The sequence below is a fragment of the Diachasma alloeum genome, unplaced genomic scaffold (genome assembly GCF_001412515.2).
Source record: "Diachasma alloeum isolate Michigan unplaced genomic scaffold, Dall2.0 Dall_scaffold_00495, whole genome shotgun sequence".
Classification (NCBI taxonomy): Eukaryota; Metazoa; Arthropoda; class Insecta; order Hymenoptera; family Braconidae; genus Diachasma; species Diachasma alloeum.
In genome coordinates, this window is record NW_021680628.1 from 227,059 (window position 1) to 242,991 (window position 15,933).

Genomic DNA, 15,933 nt, shown 5'->3' on the forward strand with positions numbered 1-15,933 from the left:
AATTAGAGGAGTATGATTTCGAGGTGGTATACAAGCCCGGGAAATTAAATACCAACGCCGACGCGTTGAGCCGTATCAATATTGTAACTCGAGCGCAGTCGAAGAAAGAGACGGAGACAGTTGCGAGTACGGGCTCGGACAGCGGGGTCATCACACCTGCTGACGATGAGGTTTTGGAAATACTACGGGAATACCACGATACACCGGTAGCTGGTCATCCTGGGAAAAAGCGAATGTACGCTAAATTGAAACAGAGATTCTATTGGAAGGGAATAAAATCTTACGTGGAGAAATACGTGGGAAGCTGTGAGGAATGTCAACTCAACAAGCTGGGAAAAGCTACGAAGGTGCCCATGATCGTCGGAGAAACCCCTCAGACGGCGTTTGAGCAATGTGCTATGGATATAGTTGGTCCATTGCCCGTGACGAGCGCTGGAAATAAGTACATCTTGACGTTCCAGGATGCTCTGACGAAATTCAGCAAAGCTATTCCTATTCCAGACCAGGAGGCTAACACCGTCGGACGTGCGTTCGCGGAGAAAATAATTTGTGAATATGGAACGCCACAGAGACTTCTCACGGATCAAGGACCAAATTTCGTGGGGGAAATATTCAAAAATGTCTGTAGACTTTTGAAAATAAAGAAGATACAGACAACGGCATATCATCCGCAGACCAATGGCATTGTTGAGAGGTCGCATCGCACTCTAGTGGAGTACCTGAGAGGCTTCATTCAGGAGGATCAAACTGATTGGGATACGTGGCTTCCATACGCCATGTTTGCGTACAACACTACGCCCCACACGGCAACAAAAAAGACGCCATTTGAGCCAATTTTTGGAAGACGCGCTGAATTACCGAGGGCCGTGAAACAGTCGATCCGTTTGACGTACTGCTACGATGACTTTGCTCAGCAGCTACGGGAAAGATTACGTGCAGCTCATCAGGAGGCGAGAGAGACCCTTGACAAGGTGAAAGAACGATCGAAAGTTCAATATGACAGAGATGAGGAGCCAATGGTATTCAAAGTTGGCGACAAAGTCCTGAATCGGTCCTTACGAAATTGTAGAGAAGAAATCTGATGTGAACTATATAATTCGAAGCGGAGGAAAGAAGAAAACACAGAGAGTCCACATCAACCGACTACGTCCTTTAGTAGAGGCATGACTATATGTACCTCTGCCTCGGACGTTACAACTCTTCGAAGACCTGGAAATTTCTTATTTTTGGGATAAGGAATTTTTTATGGAAAAAATAAGATTGACCTTGCCATATGTTTATTCAATTAAACAATTAATTCCAAGGTATAATCAGAGCACTGAGACTGTTTCGGGTGTGCCAGGTTCTTCCCAGGTAGAAGAAATCCGGATAGTCCCAGCAATAGGAATGACAGCGAGCACATCTAGCTCCAGTATCTTCCAGAAATTGGGGTACATGACATGGCTGAGCTGTTGGAGATTCTTGAAAGAGACCACGAAGATTGAAGACGTCCTGGACATCTATCTCAATGTCGGAACGGATCGGAAGATCCCAAAGGGCATTCAGGCTCTTCCCTCTATTGATTCTCCATTGCTTGACTTTATTTTTGAACTCCAGATTGACGTATCCGGGTCGATAGGGAAATCTGTCACACTAGAAATGTCAAAAAACAGGCAAAAATTAGAAGAAATAGAGACTGAGACGGTCGGAAAAGAACAGGTTGTTAGGAGAGTAGAGGAGGTATTCGGACTTACCAGATATTTAAACATGAATGCATCCACCGAGTGCTTTAAATATGGGTGTTTCTTGACGGAGCATTTTGGTCGAGGAACGAGCGGTCCGAGTCGATCCCACACACTTCTCCTGGCAGGTTTACTTGATTGGTCCGGAGAGCAGTCCAGAGGGTGGTGCTCAAAGGTGCGACAAACACGGCAGCGGGGCGCTGGTTTTCCAGTTGAACCCTTGGACTGGTTAGTCTTCAACGGAGATCCCGAAGAAGGGGCAGGACGGGTTGCAGGACGGTTGCTGATACGCAGTGGGCAAGAACGGGAGAGATGTTCGGGCTCACCACAAGTAAAACATCTTTTGACAACTGCAGAGACGGATACTGTTGGTCGAGGTCGAAATTGACGAGATCTCGAACAGATTCCGCAGTTGGTAGATGTTCCACACTCAGCGAAGAGACACTTTCGTGAAACATGTCCAGCAATTCCGCACTTAAAGCACTTGATACTATTCATCTTGATGCTATGGGGTAATATAACCTTTCCACTTGGAATTTTCAAGAGGACTGTGACTTGTTGGGGACGACAGGCACTTTTATGTCTAGGGGTGCAACGTCGACAAACATGGCTGCCGTCAAGACAACGTCACCTAAAGTCGACGTCCAACTCAAGTTCAAGGACCTGTGATTTCGCAAAAACACGGAAGTCGATAAATTTTGCAACGGCCTTAATAATGTTCATGCTGGGAAGCATGGCACCTCAAATAAGGGGGGAGGGGCATGTGGTTGAGAAATTTTACATTAATAATCAATATTACAAATTAAATACAATACATAAATTCTTATGCTACTTCGAAGCTAGGCGTTTCTCTTTTGGGTGCTGGCCAAGGTTTTCGACACCAGCAGTAAAGGGTTAGCCCTGAGATGAATGCTAGAATCACCATTACCCCGGTGAATATCGATGATGGGTGTGTAAGAATAAATAAAACTCGGTTTGATACTGAATGTATCAAGCGAGTATAAAGTATAAAGAAGGTAATCAAAGAATTGACAAGTAACTGGCCCCGAGACAACGATTACACGAGTTTTTATCACCTCATGTAATACGATTGCATCAGGTCATTGTTCTTCGTCGCACACCCGCAAGGCATCGGGTGACGTCTTCCCGGTGTACGCGAAGGCCACTCGTCGGGGCGCAAAGTGCTGACGCTGCACCCCAGTTATCTGTATTCGACGTTAACTCGTGAAGTTTTATTCACGAGTTTTTAACTTTATTTTATATTTCTTCATTCCACTGTTTGTTTCGAATAACTTGTGCCACTTTCGTCACTTCATGTTATTCGAATAAGCAGTTGAATTTTGAGATGTTATTTGGGGCATAACATTTCTCTTAACGAGATGTTTTTAGATACCTCGTCATTTATGTCGATTCTTTCGATTTCACTCCAAAAATACCATAAAAACAAGTTCCGAGGCCAAATTAGAAATTTTCGGTTTTTGACGTGACCTAGGAACGCAAATCATTATTAGAATGTAAAAGCACAAATTGCAGACTGTCTGGGCGTTATCCAGGATGCACCACGTGGAGGTGATGTCTGATACACATCCCGTGCGCAAAAAAAAAAAAAAATAAAAGCACGGACAGCTTCAAATATACCGAGAACTAAGACATTTCAAAGCAGATGTTCAATATTTCCACCATTAACTGCTAGATACAACTCGATTCGACGTCGGAAGTTCTGTACGACATTTCGGAGAACAAGTGGAGTGACCTCGGGGCTTGTTTTTATGGTATTTTTGGAGTGAAATCGAAGGAGTCGACATGAATAGCGAGATGTCTGAAAACAACTCGTTAAGAGGAATAAGTTTCATAGGGGTAAAAAATATGGTTGCCATTTAAAAAAGTGCACTTTGTGCTTGCAGCTTGCAAGCATGAGCTAGCAAGCTTAAAATAAAGATCATATCGGATGTCCCCCTCGAAACCCTCGAAACTTTCATGTGAAACATTTTTCCATTTAACCCTTTTTTAGGAGTTATTCAGGTGCGCCGTTTTAACTATCCATCAAAATTAGTAATAGTAATTCGTGATATTAATTACGGTGTGATATTAATATGATATTATGATTCCACGCGATGTACGCAGACTCAAAAAAACATAATAAATCCAAAATAAAATAAGTAACCTCAAAAATGGAACAAAAATGAGAAAAGAAAAAAAAGAATATCGAATTCAATATCGGACGAGAGGTGGCTAATTTAGCAATAACGAAGAAAAACTACTTATTATCCCGAACTTCAAAAATAATCCCCGACGATAAAACGTAATGGATTAGGAATTTCAAAGAAACCCCGGAATTTCTAAGGCGCAGCAAACGCAAGTTACAAGAAAAATCCTAGCACAACATAATTCTCGGAAACGCGCGGGCTCGAGAGCATAAAACGAACACGTGGTAGCTAAAACGACAGACGCGGCGCATAGAATCTACGAAGGCGCGTCCTTGAAGTGAAAACCGCATGAAAATGTCTCTACCGAAGGCGATGAACGCATGGAAAAAAATCATCAATAAATTCTAACAGGCCATCGGCACACGAAAATATCAATTATTCCGTATTTTCAGAAATATTTCATCCCGAGGCAATGAACGCAACATTGAAACGACCGGAGCGAAATGAAAATGGAACTACATCCCGAGAAAATCGAATGAACGCGAAAATCCCGAAAAGTTTTTACATGAGTAAAACGTCTAAATAATTAAGCCATAATGGGTGGCAAGACCGAAAGGTAAAGAGCTCGAAGTGTTCGAGAGGGCGTCTAGCGCAGAAGTGCTAAAGGAATTCGGAAACTACACGGCTTTTATCCGAAAATCCCAACGCAAAACTCCCGAAATATTCACTCACTTAAACGACATAAAACTATCCTTACGGGTGCGAGAGAGAACTGCGAAATCGACCATCGAGAGAAACAGAGCGAAACAGATGCCAAATCTCTCGCGACGTCAAAACTCGCAGAACCTGACAGGCGATTAATGCAATTATTGGGCGTTAATTAAGTTCTACCGCATTGAGCAAGACCTCAAAATCAATAAATTATGATCCAAAAACCCTGAGATCAGAAAACCTACGAAAATAATTCCCAACAATACGCGAATTCCATAACCAAAAATACTCGTGAAACTCACCACCGAAACGATGCACAACTCCCTGCTTATCGGTTCTTCGGTGAAATCTCCACATACAAATCTCCACGGCCTTCAAATGTCTCTTGTTAACTATCAATACTCTTCCGCTTAATCACTATTGTCTTCTGATGTACTAAAACTCCTAATTACAGCCGAAAACTACGAAAACTAAACGCACTATACGCGGTGGTATACAACACGTGGGGTATCCAAATCGATACTGACGCTCGATGGGCCACGATGGCGACTTGCCGCACGGAGATGAGTCGTGGACGGAGCGCCACGTGCGTCTAGATTGCGCAATAATTAGCCAACGGTCGGTAATTAAAATTTCTATACGCATAACAATTCAAATCTGAACGAAAATTAATTAAGAAAACGATTTAAACGGGTGCTAGAGCGGGTTGTTAACTCGGAAAAATTCAATTTAACTATAATCTCCTCTTCGGGGCCGTATTCTTGGAATTCCGGGGTAAGGAAAAATATATTGCAAAAGAAACGAACAAAAGTTAATTACAAAAAAAATGAATACAATTAGAAAAATCGAACTTAAACGACCTTGGCGATTCACGCGAGAGCAACGGTCGGGATTGATCGCGTGACCTTCCTCCTAACCCAAAACTAATCCTTCCCAAACCCCAAAAATCCACTAATTGAGCGGTAGTATTCCAACTACTCCTACACAATCCCCGAAAATTCGAAACGAAGGGAAAAATCCTCAAAAATGATCGCGCAGCTCGGTAATATCTCGGCCTAAGTCACGAAAATTCTATCGGCCCTATATAATTAATTTTTCCCCATCCAATTAGCAAAACAGAAAGCATGAAACGCAAAGGAAAGACACAACGAATACAAAAATACGAAAGAGACATCAGAACGCAAAACAAGATTCCCAATAACAAAAAACAATGATAAAAAAAGCGTTAGAACGCAAAACCGAAATTGTAATGAATCCAAAATGACTTGTAATCTCTAATTATTAACAAAATGAATTGACTCGAAACTATTGGCTCGACTGCGTCGTTTTCTCTGCGTACTTACGATTTTTCCGGTAGCTTTTCCGTTGATCCCGCGGCGAGCGAAGGGAGTTCTTCAGAATCCCTTAGAAAGTGAAGAACAAACGACTCACATGGCCCACTGTTGTGACAGGTGGGATTATGTACGGCGGGCAACTGAACGAGGATTTTCCAAATATTCTGGAGGATCCGAAGAGTGACCACGACATTGCGTCGGCGTACTGGAATTGACTCTGGAGGTTCTGGGGTGATTTAAGCATAGGAAACTGCTCAAATGAAGGGAACCATGTTCCCGTCGAAAATACTGGCTCGAGCACTGACTGTTGAGTGTGGGTCCATAAAGAGGATATCGACCCCACTATCAGAGTTCAACAAATTTTTACCTTGACCGTCAAGGCGGGCTAATCGACCCTGATTGAGACTGAAGTGGGGAGAAATGAAGGGAGGAATAAAAGGATACTTTCCATTGGCGGAAATAATAGAAGAATGGCCCGGATTGGTGGGAAATGACATGGAGGAGAAGAACTGAGCTGGAACAACGATGAAGCCCGGAAACTCTTCACTCTGCGTAACGACACCAAAGACTGACAAACCCTTCGTAAATAGTAATTAGTAAATAGTTATTTAGTAAGACATTAGTTAGCAATTAAGTGTATCTCAGTTCTCAGGAACATCTTGAAGAGTGAGGGAAACGAGGGAAAGTCAAGAAACGTTGAGGATACGCGGAAAATACCAAGTAATCGAGTAAAATAAATCTCTTCCATTCACGTGAGTAAACAATAGAAATTACGTGTGTGGCAGAGGGCTACTAGTAACTGCGGAGATCGTGTCAAAATTGAGCAGTCCTCGTGGAATCATAAGTGAGGATAGTAGAGTAGAATTGAAAATCATTTTTACTGCATAAAAGTTGATAATTATATGACTGACAATGAGTTAGTAGGAAATTCATAAGAAAGCCCGGAGCGTCACTGGCTTCTGTAGTGTCGCCATTTTGGCCATTTTGGAAAAATTGAAGAAAATCGAAATTAATTAAATTTCATCTTTGAATATCAGAGCAATTGACGATGAATCGATTCTGAGAATTATCCCAGAAATTAAGTAAAATCATATAGAAAATTATAACAAGAATATTTCTGGAATTAAAAATTATTTTGCATTATATTTTTGCTAACAAGGAAACCGAGAAAATTGTACTTCCGTTTATCGAATATTTTTCATTGATATTCGTTTGGGTTTATTGATTTAGTTTCACACTAATATTTTGTGTTAAAAGGCCCGAACAGAAATTTATATTTATTAAATAAATAGTATTTTTCTTTTGTTAATTAGAAAACATCTTTTGATTTATCTGGCCCCAAATACTAGAAAATAGCCTGAACAAATATAATTTAGCCAGAATAGATTTAATTATCGAATATCAATTGATAAAATAATAATTCTGGTAGAATTCAATAATACTTTGGCGCGAACAAAAATAAAAGTAAGTATAAATACAACTAATTTGGCGCCAAAAGGCATCTCTGTGGAAAATCTACCTTGTACGTGATTTAAGTCTACAAGGCAATTGAAATTGGATTATTGTGAAAACACAAATGGCGCTCGAACAGCGATTGGCTGTTCATTGAGTTGATGAATTTATAATTTTTATTGTTCTTCACCATTTCTGTTTTCTTGTATGAAAACACAACTGGCGCCCAACAGTGACATTTTGCCTGTTCAATAAATTCAAGCGTAGGAGGGGTGTGTGTATGTAGGTGTATGTGTTGTAACATGATAAAAATCATGTACTGTTCCTCGCCTGAACTGACCGCGGATCATGGGGGGAAAATTAGTATTTTTACCTCAGCGAGGAGTCGGATCACCCAGAGCCACAATTGTCATTTTATTTTTTTTATTTCTATTATTTACTTCCTTTTCATCATTCTCTCGAACTCTGTCGATCGCGCTCACCGTGGGTTACGTGAGCTTCCTGGCGAAGGGAGTGGAGCGGAGCATCGGGAAGGGCTACAAGACGGCGCTATAGCTGAGGAGCAGCACACAGACGAGCGCGCACACACCGAGTCTGGGAGACTCACACCACGTAGGACGCGAAAGACGATCATCGCACGCCAGCAGGCATCTCAGGCCTCTACGTGCGAACCCCCACCACCTCACCGATGGATCGGCGGCACAAGGCCGTCCAGTAAAAAACCGATGCTACAACATTGAGGGAGCATCGGATTATGTTGGCTCCTGCGCCGCTCAACGCGGATCACATCCACCGACCGCGAGGCGCAAGTCCCAGTTTTCTGGGACTAAGGAATTTGGGATTAGAACCATTTTAAAATGCTAGAATCAAATTGTCGAATCCCCTGGATTCTTCGCTCTCTATCACGTGATCGGGTGGGGGTAGAAAAGATTTTGAGGTTCCTCGGGGCGATGTACGGCCCCGACGGACACTCTTCGCTGGGATTTCTTTCAATAAGGTCGCTCTGCGCCATTTAAGTTTTTTTTCGCTCTTCGAGCTTATTTGATCGACGGAAGTAAAGTACGTGGTGGTGTTGTGCCCGTTGGTTCCGGCTTTATCTTCCGACGTCGCCGTACTGAGGGTCCAGACGAGTCTGCCTGGTGTTCTCGCGAAATCACGGTGTGCGTCTATTTTCCTTGTGAGTGCACGCGTCTTTTCAGTAGGGAGTCCACTCCGGCGCCCATTTTGGGGCCGTTTGAGAATGTGCTAGAGTCTGCTTGTGACGCGGCACTCTGTAGCCTCCAGCTACCTCTTGATTGATGTCATTATTAGTTTCGCTACTTAATTGTTGTTACCAATCTTCTTTTGTGGGGAAAACTAATCCCAGCTCATTTAATACGTCGACCTTCACCATTAACTTTTATGTCGTGGCTCTCGCGTCGTCGTCGCTTGCGGGTGATCCTCGCATCTTAGCGTCTACCACGCATTCTTAAAATTATTATTATTTCTCTTCGTTAATTAGCATCGCTAGGTCAGTTACATTTTTTTTTTGTATAGCATCTTTGCTCGTGGGAGTCCTCTCCTGCACGTGTACAGAATTCTACCGAAACTCGCGTATGTACGAGGGAAAGATCATATTTGATTTATGATTTGGAAATATAATTTTTTGTGTTTTATAAACAATTGCATTGTTGAGTACGCTCATTGTAGCCTGTTCTCACACGCCTCCGCGGTTATCTGAGCTAGTCGTGGAACGCGGCTCAACGGTGTGACCTTGTCCTTTGGCGGTTAAAAGGACTGGCGCCCTTTTTGGCATTTTGTCTCCTCTCGTTATTCCCATCGTTCTAATTCCGGGTTGAGAGAGTCCAAAAGGTTCGCTGAAAGTTCGTGGAGAACCACGCGTCTGAATCCCGCAGACGCGCTTGGAAAAATACCTCACAGTGTGTACGTGGTTTTTTTCCTTGGTCTGTTGGGAGAATGCATTTTCGCACAACCACCTAAGGGAGGGGATCGATGGTTCCCTCGTTGTGTTTTCGATGGCGCCAGTTGTGTTTTCATACACGAAAACAGAAATGGTGAAGAACACCAAAAATTGTAAATTCATAAACTCAAAGAACAGCCAATCGCTGTTCGAGCGCTATTTGTGGTTTCACACAAGAAAACAGAAATGGCGAGGGATCGATGGCTTCCTCCCTCAGGTAAGTGTCGGACTCGGATAGAGTGTCAATACCGACTAAACTCCAATCAAATCAGTTTCCACTTACCTCATACTCCCCACGGAACCGCCGGCAGGCATTACTTTGCGTGATGGACATTCTAGCGATTGCTCTTCCTCTGGTTAAACGCTGTGCCATATGTCCTCCTTCCTTACTCAGATGTTGGGGGTGAGTAGGAGTTTGCGGTAACTTACTCTCCTATTTTTCCGATGGCGCTCTTCCTCACGGAGCTCCTTCATGTCTTTCATCGCGAAGTCGCTCGTTGCGTCCCAGGCTGCCTTCGATGACAGCATTGCTTCCACCAAGTTCTCAGGCAGGGTCGTCCCACCGAGTGCAGGCTCCCACTCCGAGCGACTCGTTCTGAAACGTGAACATTCAAAAAATGCATGCTCTGCGTCTTCTTCAGTACCTGTTCACGTCGGGCAATTCGGGGAATCCTCATGCTTGAATTTATGGAGATACGCCCGAAAACACCCATGTTCTGAAAGCATCTGAGTCAAGTAATAATTAACTTCGCCATGTTCACGAGTCATCCAAGCACCTACCTGCGGGATCAGGCGGTACGTCCATCTAGCTGTCAGCGAGGTATCCCATTGTGTCTGCCATCTCTCCATGCTCTTATGTCTCGCTTCTATCCTGAGCTCAGTTGGGCGCAGTGAGGTCGATCCTTTTTGCCGGTACAGGGATCTTCGTTCCTCGACTAATACTTCGATCGGCATCATTCCGACTATGACGAACACGGCATCGTCGGACACTGTGCGATATGCACTGGCAACTCTGAGGGCACTCAGTCGGTAAACAGCTTCCACTTTGCTTGGCGTCTCTTGTACTTGGAGTGCATCTGCCCAAATAGCGACCCCGTAGGTGAGTACCGACGTCATCACCGACGACAATAATACTTTTCTCCTCTCCTTAGGACCTCCTATATTGGGCATAAGGCGTGATAACGCAGATATAACCCCAGATGTATTGGCAGTCATATGTTCCACTTGCTGCTTGAAGTTGAGTCGTGCATCGATCATTACTCCCAGGTAACGAATAAACGGTTGGGAGGTTAGTTTGTAGTCGCCGACTTGCAGGGTAATCGTCTCAACCAGAGTTGCCAACCCGTGGCGCTCGCATCATGGTACGGGGAGAGAGAAATAATGGTATTTCAGGAAAAATCATGGTATCCGCCGATAAAAAAGGGTTCTTCCAAGAAATTCAAAATTTTTGTACCATGAAATTTTGCATCATAAACTTTTCCATTATAAACTTTTATATCATAAACTTTTAAACATAATTAGAAATATAATCTCATTTATTCATCTTCAAAAATAGCATCACGTCCATCACCTTTTACTTTGTTATCATTTATTGTACTCCCGGTTTTCTTTGACTTTTCGTACAGTGGGTCTTTAGTCATTCTTGAAAACATCTCTCTGAATGGTTTGAAGTCCATACAGCCCCCCTTAGCCACAATATGCTGGCTAGCCAATAGAATATCTCGAACGGTGGGTACGATGTAAAGATTTCTCAATTGAGTTCTCAATTGAATTTTTTTTTACCTTATCCCTGCCTCATGAATGAGGCAGGGATACGCTATTCAAAGCACATCGAGCTAAATTTTGTTATCTCGACATTAAGAGGGTAGCAGCACTGTCGACGCCACTCGCCATCAACGTCTTGATAAATCTCTTTTGCACAAACTCTAGAAACCGTGAGTAGAATTAGATTAGATTAGATTAGAGTAGATGTTTATTGTTCAGAGAATTAAACAAATCGATAACATTGAAAATAACATACTTATATAAAAAGCTGCAAAATAAAACAAAACAAGAGATGAAGCAAAAAATAAAGACAAGAGGCTAGAGAATAAGCAAGTGAGTCGAACATATTACAAGACACGAGCAAATGGCTAACTGAATTACGATGATTCATCAAGATCACGCATCCATCTCCGCAGTTCTCGCTTAAAGGAAGCGAATGAGGGCATCTCCCTGATCTGGGTAGGGATGCTGTTCCAGACCTCAGGACCAGCAAAAGCGACGGCAGCTCTGAAAGTATCAGTTCGGAAGTTGGGGACAATCGAGGCCTGCTGAGCAAGGGCATGGCGGCGAGGCCTAGCAGAGGAGTATATTGCAAAGAGTTCAGCGAGGTATGCAGGGTTTCCAGTGCGCAGTACTTGGTACATGATGGACGCAATCGTGGATGCCCTGTAGCCTGAGATCGTCAGCCAGCTAAGATCCCGCCTGGCAACAGACATTGGCGCATCACGAGGCAGCCCCGTGACGAAACGTACGGCACGATTGACCAGACGCTGAAGCTGAAGATCCAACACCACACCCACCCCTTGCAACACAGCCAAACCGTAGAAGATATGAGGTAATATGAGAGCATTGAGCAGCAATTTGCGCAACGGCACATCAGTATATTTTCGCAGGATATATAGCTGATAGAATGTTGAATTGATCTTGGTAGTGACCTGCTGGATATGGCTGCTGAAGATGAGTTTTCTGTCAAGGAAGACCCCCAGATTCCTCACACTGCTAACAAACTTAATGGCAGCACCAGCGCAGCCCAGGGAAGGCAAAAAAGAGACATCAATGGAATGTTCTAGCCTCGAGCACCCAATATGATTGCCTTAGTCTTGTTGACATTAAGTTGCAGACGATTTGCAATAGCCCAATCCTGGATATTGAAGATGTCAGGATTGAGACGCTGAATGCTGCATTGGAGATCGAATGGGTCACAGCCAATGTAGATCCGCAGATCATCAGCATAGAGAAGATGTCGAGCTTCATGTACGCAGCGGCCGATGTCATTGATGAAGAGTGAGAACAGTAGAGGACCAAGGATAGATCCCTGGGGTACTCCAGCATTGGTCTCGAGAAAAGAGGAGAGCTCATGATCACCTTTGACCCCTTGGGATCGTCCAGTGTGATAGGAACGAAACCACGCGACAGCACCAGCAGACAGCCCAAGATCCGTCAACTTGCTCAGGAGGAGCGAGTGAAAGACTGTATCAAATGCTTTAGGGAAGTCAAAGAGAACCAAGATAGTGATTTTATGGTCATCAACATTCCTTCTGACGTCATTGACAAGACTCAGCAAGGCCGTTTGAGTGCTGTAGCCAGGTCTAAAGCCACATTGCCGAGGCTCAAGCAGGTTACGTTCCTGTAAGAATGACGACAATTGAATGTAGGCCAATCTCTCCAAGACTTTCGCTAGAAAAGGCAGCAGTGCAATAGGACGATAGTCAGAGGGCGACTTCGGAGAGCTCCCTTTACCAACAGGAACAATAATTAGCCCTTTTCCAAATTGAGGGGAAGACACTGTCCAGAAACGATCGATTCATGATGGTGAGCAGGCACTCTGACAAAACTGGTAGGGTGTGGAGCACCAATTTCCTTGAAATTCTATCAGCACCAACAGCGTTGGATTTGATGGAAGATATCGCAGTCTGGATGTTGAGTCAGCTCACTTGGCTGAAGGCGAACGACGTGAAAGCAGAGGAAGGGCCACTCACAGGGGCCACTGGCAGCTCATGCATTGGGCAAATCAAGGTGGAAGTAGGCTGAAAGCTAGACGGCACGGTAGACACAGCAGCAAAGTGAGAATTAAGGAAATCTGCGGAGATGACTGGCCTAGTGCTCGAGCCAGGTGTTAGTGCAAGATTTCGAAGCTCCTTCCACAGTGCCGCTCCATACAGTCCAGATAATCGAGAATGACAGTAGATAGCGCGAGCCTCAGCTAGCTTTGAGTGGTGGAGGCTTCTAGCCTGGCGAAACTTAAGCAGTCACAGGGGACTTCTTCTCCTCTTGAACCGTCTGTAGAGATATTGCACGTGCCGGTACGACTGTCGAAGATGATCATTGAGCCAGGGGGCTCAATGCCGAATTCATTAGCATCTCACGCAGCGGAGCATGAGTCTCAACTAACTCTAGGAAAATGTGAGTGGAGATCTCTACTATCTCGTCAGGATTTGATGAGACAGGAGGAAAGCCTTGGGGAGTCTGCTGGAAGTCGACAATAACTTCACCCCTCAGAAGACGTGACAATTGACGAGATGCAATCACCGTGGCTCGCGGTGCACCCTTCTATGGCGATCGAGGCAGAGATGAGGTGATGACCAGCAGCCATGGGACATACAGATGTGAACCAACCAGTGACAGTGTCGCAGTCATCGGTGAGACAGAGATCCAGCCACGTGGAGGAAGTTAGAGTTGAGTGAGTGACACCATGGTTGACCAACTTCAGCAAGAGATCATGCATCAGCGAACGGATGTATTGCGCATCAGCATTGGAGCTCCCGAATGACTTGACAGCTGATGATTGTGGTGTGGAAGAAGAAGAAGCCTGTTGAGATGCTAGTTGACGTGAGGAATGAGTCCCAGGGGCTATAAATCAGGAAGATACAGCAGAGTGGAGGCTCGCAACTCTGTCGATGTCAGCTAGGGAGTTGATCGTGTAGACCAAGTCTCCCTCCTTGTATTTGGCGAAGACCATCTCATTTCTCGTCCAGATGAATCGGAAACCAGATTGTCTTAAGACAGATCTAGCCTCGCCCAGGAGTCTATAGGTCTTAGTAGAGATGAGCTCGTTAACATTCACTTGAAAGTCAGCACCGTTCGGGTCTGCTGGAGAGGAGGAGGATGGCAGGGAGGTACTGTCAACAGCTGAAAACATCAACTTACCTTTGGCTTTTTTGGCATCAATGATAGCGTGAAGCAACTCGGGGGTGGTCAGTTTGAGACCAATAGACACGCGCGAGCGGCGAGGACTACCTGGTTGTTGAGAGGCATCACTTGAGGCAGTAGCGGAGGCAGACAGATTCACCAGTTTCCTCATAAATCGAGCATTGGAGACAGTAGAGCGATCAAGATCAGGTTTCAGTGAGAGCAGAACTGCCAAGATCAAGGGAAGAGGTTCAGTGAAACCTTCCCGTTCCGGAAAACCAGAGATGATAAGCTCAGTGCCGACCTGGTGCTGTCCTGCAAACCGCTGAAGACTGACGGAGCTAGAGTTGACAGCAGCAACAACGCGCTGCAAAGTCGCAGCATCAGGGGACGAGGACGAAGGAGAGGTGGCAGGTAAATTATCCAATTTGGACGTGAGATCACCAACAGACTTCTTCAAATCCCGGATCTCTTCACGGTGTTCAGCTACGATGTGCTCAACATAATCCACAAGCTTGACCAGCGCAGGCAGGTGGTCCAAGGCAGATAACTTGGACCTGACAGAAGAGAGCTCGGACTTGACGGAGAAGAGCTCAGACTGAACAGAACAAAGCTTGTTGGAAAAAGAATCAAGGTTCTTAGTACGTTTGCAAATCATCGCTAGGGTCTCAAGGATGTATTTAGTGTTTGCCACATCAGATGTCGGTTGCTGATCACCCTGAACACTTAGATCTGGAACTGATGATTTTGGCAATGCAAGTAAGCTAATTGCGGGAGAGCGTGAGGAACCTGAACCAGTAGAGCTACCAGAACATTTGCGAGTGCGCATCGATGGAGTCGGAGAAGACATACCTTTGGCCGTGTAACACGGTTGGCACATCCGTATGTTAGACCCATTTGCATTCACAAAAATCTGAGTTTTCATGCATATAGGATGAAATTTGCAGTCGCAATCACGACAAAGTACCAATTTGCCACTTCCAGAGCGGCCACACTTGGCACACACCAGCTTGTCTCCATCGGCCATTTTGTCGGCCGTAAAAATGGGGAGTGATGTTGACAGCAGGGATCAGGCACCGTGCTGATAAGCAAGCAGCAGTCGATAAAGCCGATGACCACGGGCAGATGGTAAAGCAGGCTTCCACACACTGAGTTCAAAAACCACTCACCAGGGCTGACAGGAAATGTGGAAATGAGAGAGACAGCCAAACGATGACAGCGAAAAATTGTAGGTTAGGGGGCACACAGGAATATTTAGAATGCAGGATTAAAAGCAAATAAAGCAACCAACAGTGAAGTAAATAGTCACCAAGTGTTGGTTGCAAGATAGAGCGTGCAACAAGCCTGCAACAAAAACGCCCGGGGGCAGCAATAAGCAGCAAAATCATTCAAGCAGAGACCGTGAAAATAGTGCGTGTTGTAATACTAACGGACGGGAGGGGAGGGACTAGAAGAGGGATAAGAGAAGGTGTTTTCTCTCGTGCAATGCTTGATGAGATGTATTCGGGCTTGAACGTGTTCAGATCCTCTAAAAAACTATTCGTGAAATCATATCGTGTTCGTATCTCAAGACAGGCACGAATCACAAAGAGCTGACATTTCTCACGAGAATTTATGAGCAGAAGTGGTATGCTTAAGGCGCTGCAAAATCAAATGTGGGCGAGGGGGGTCGAGGCGGGCGGGGGGCCATTGCAGCGGTGGATACGAAGCAGTTG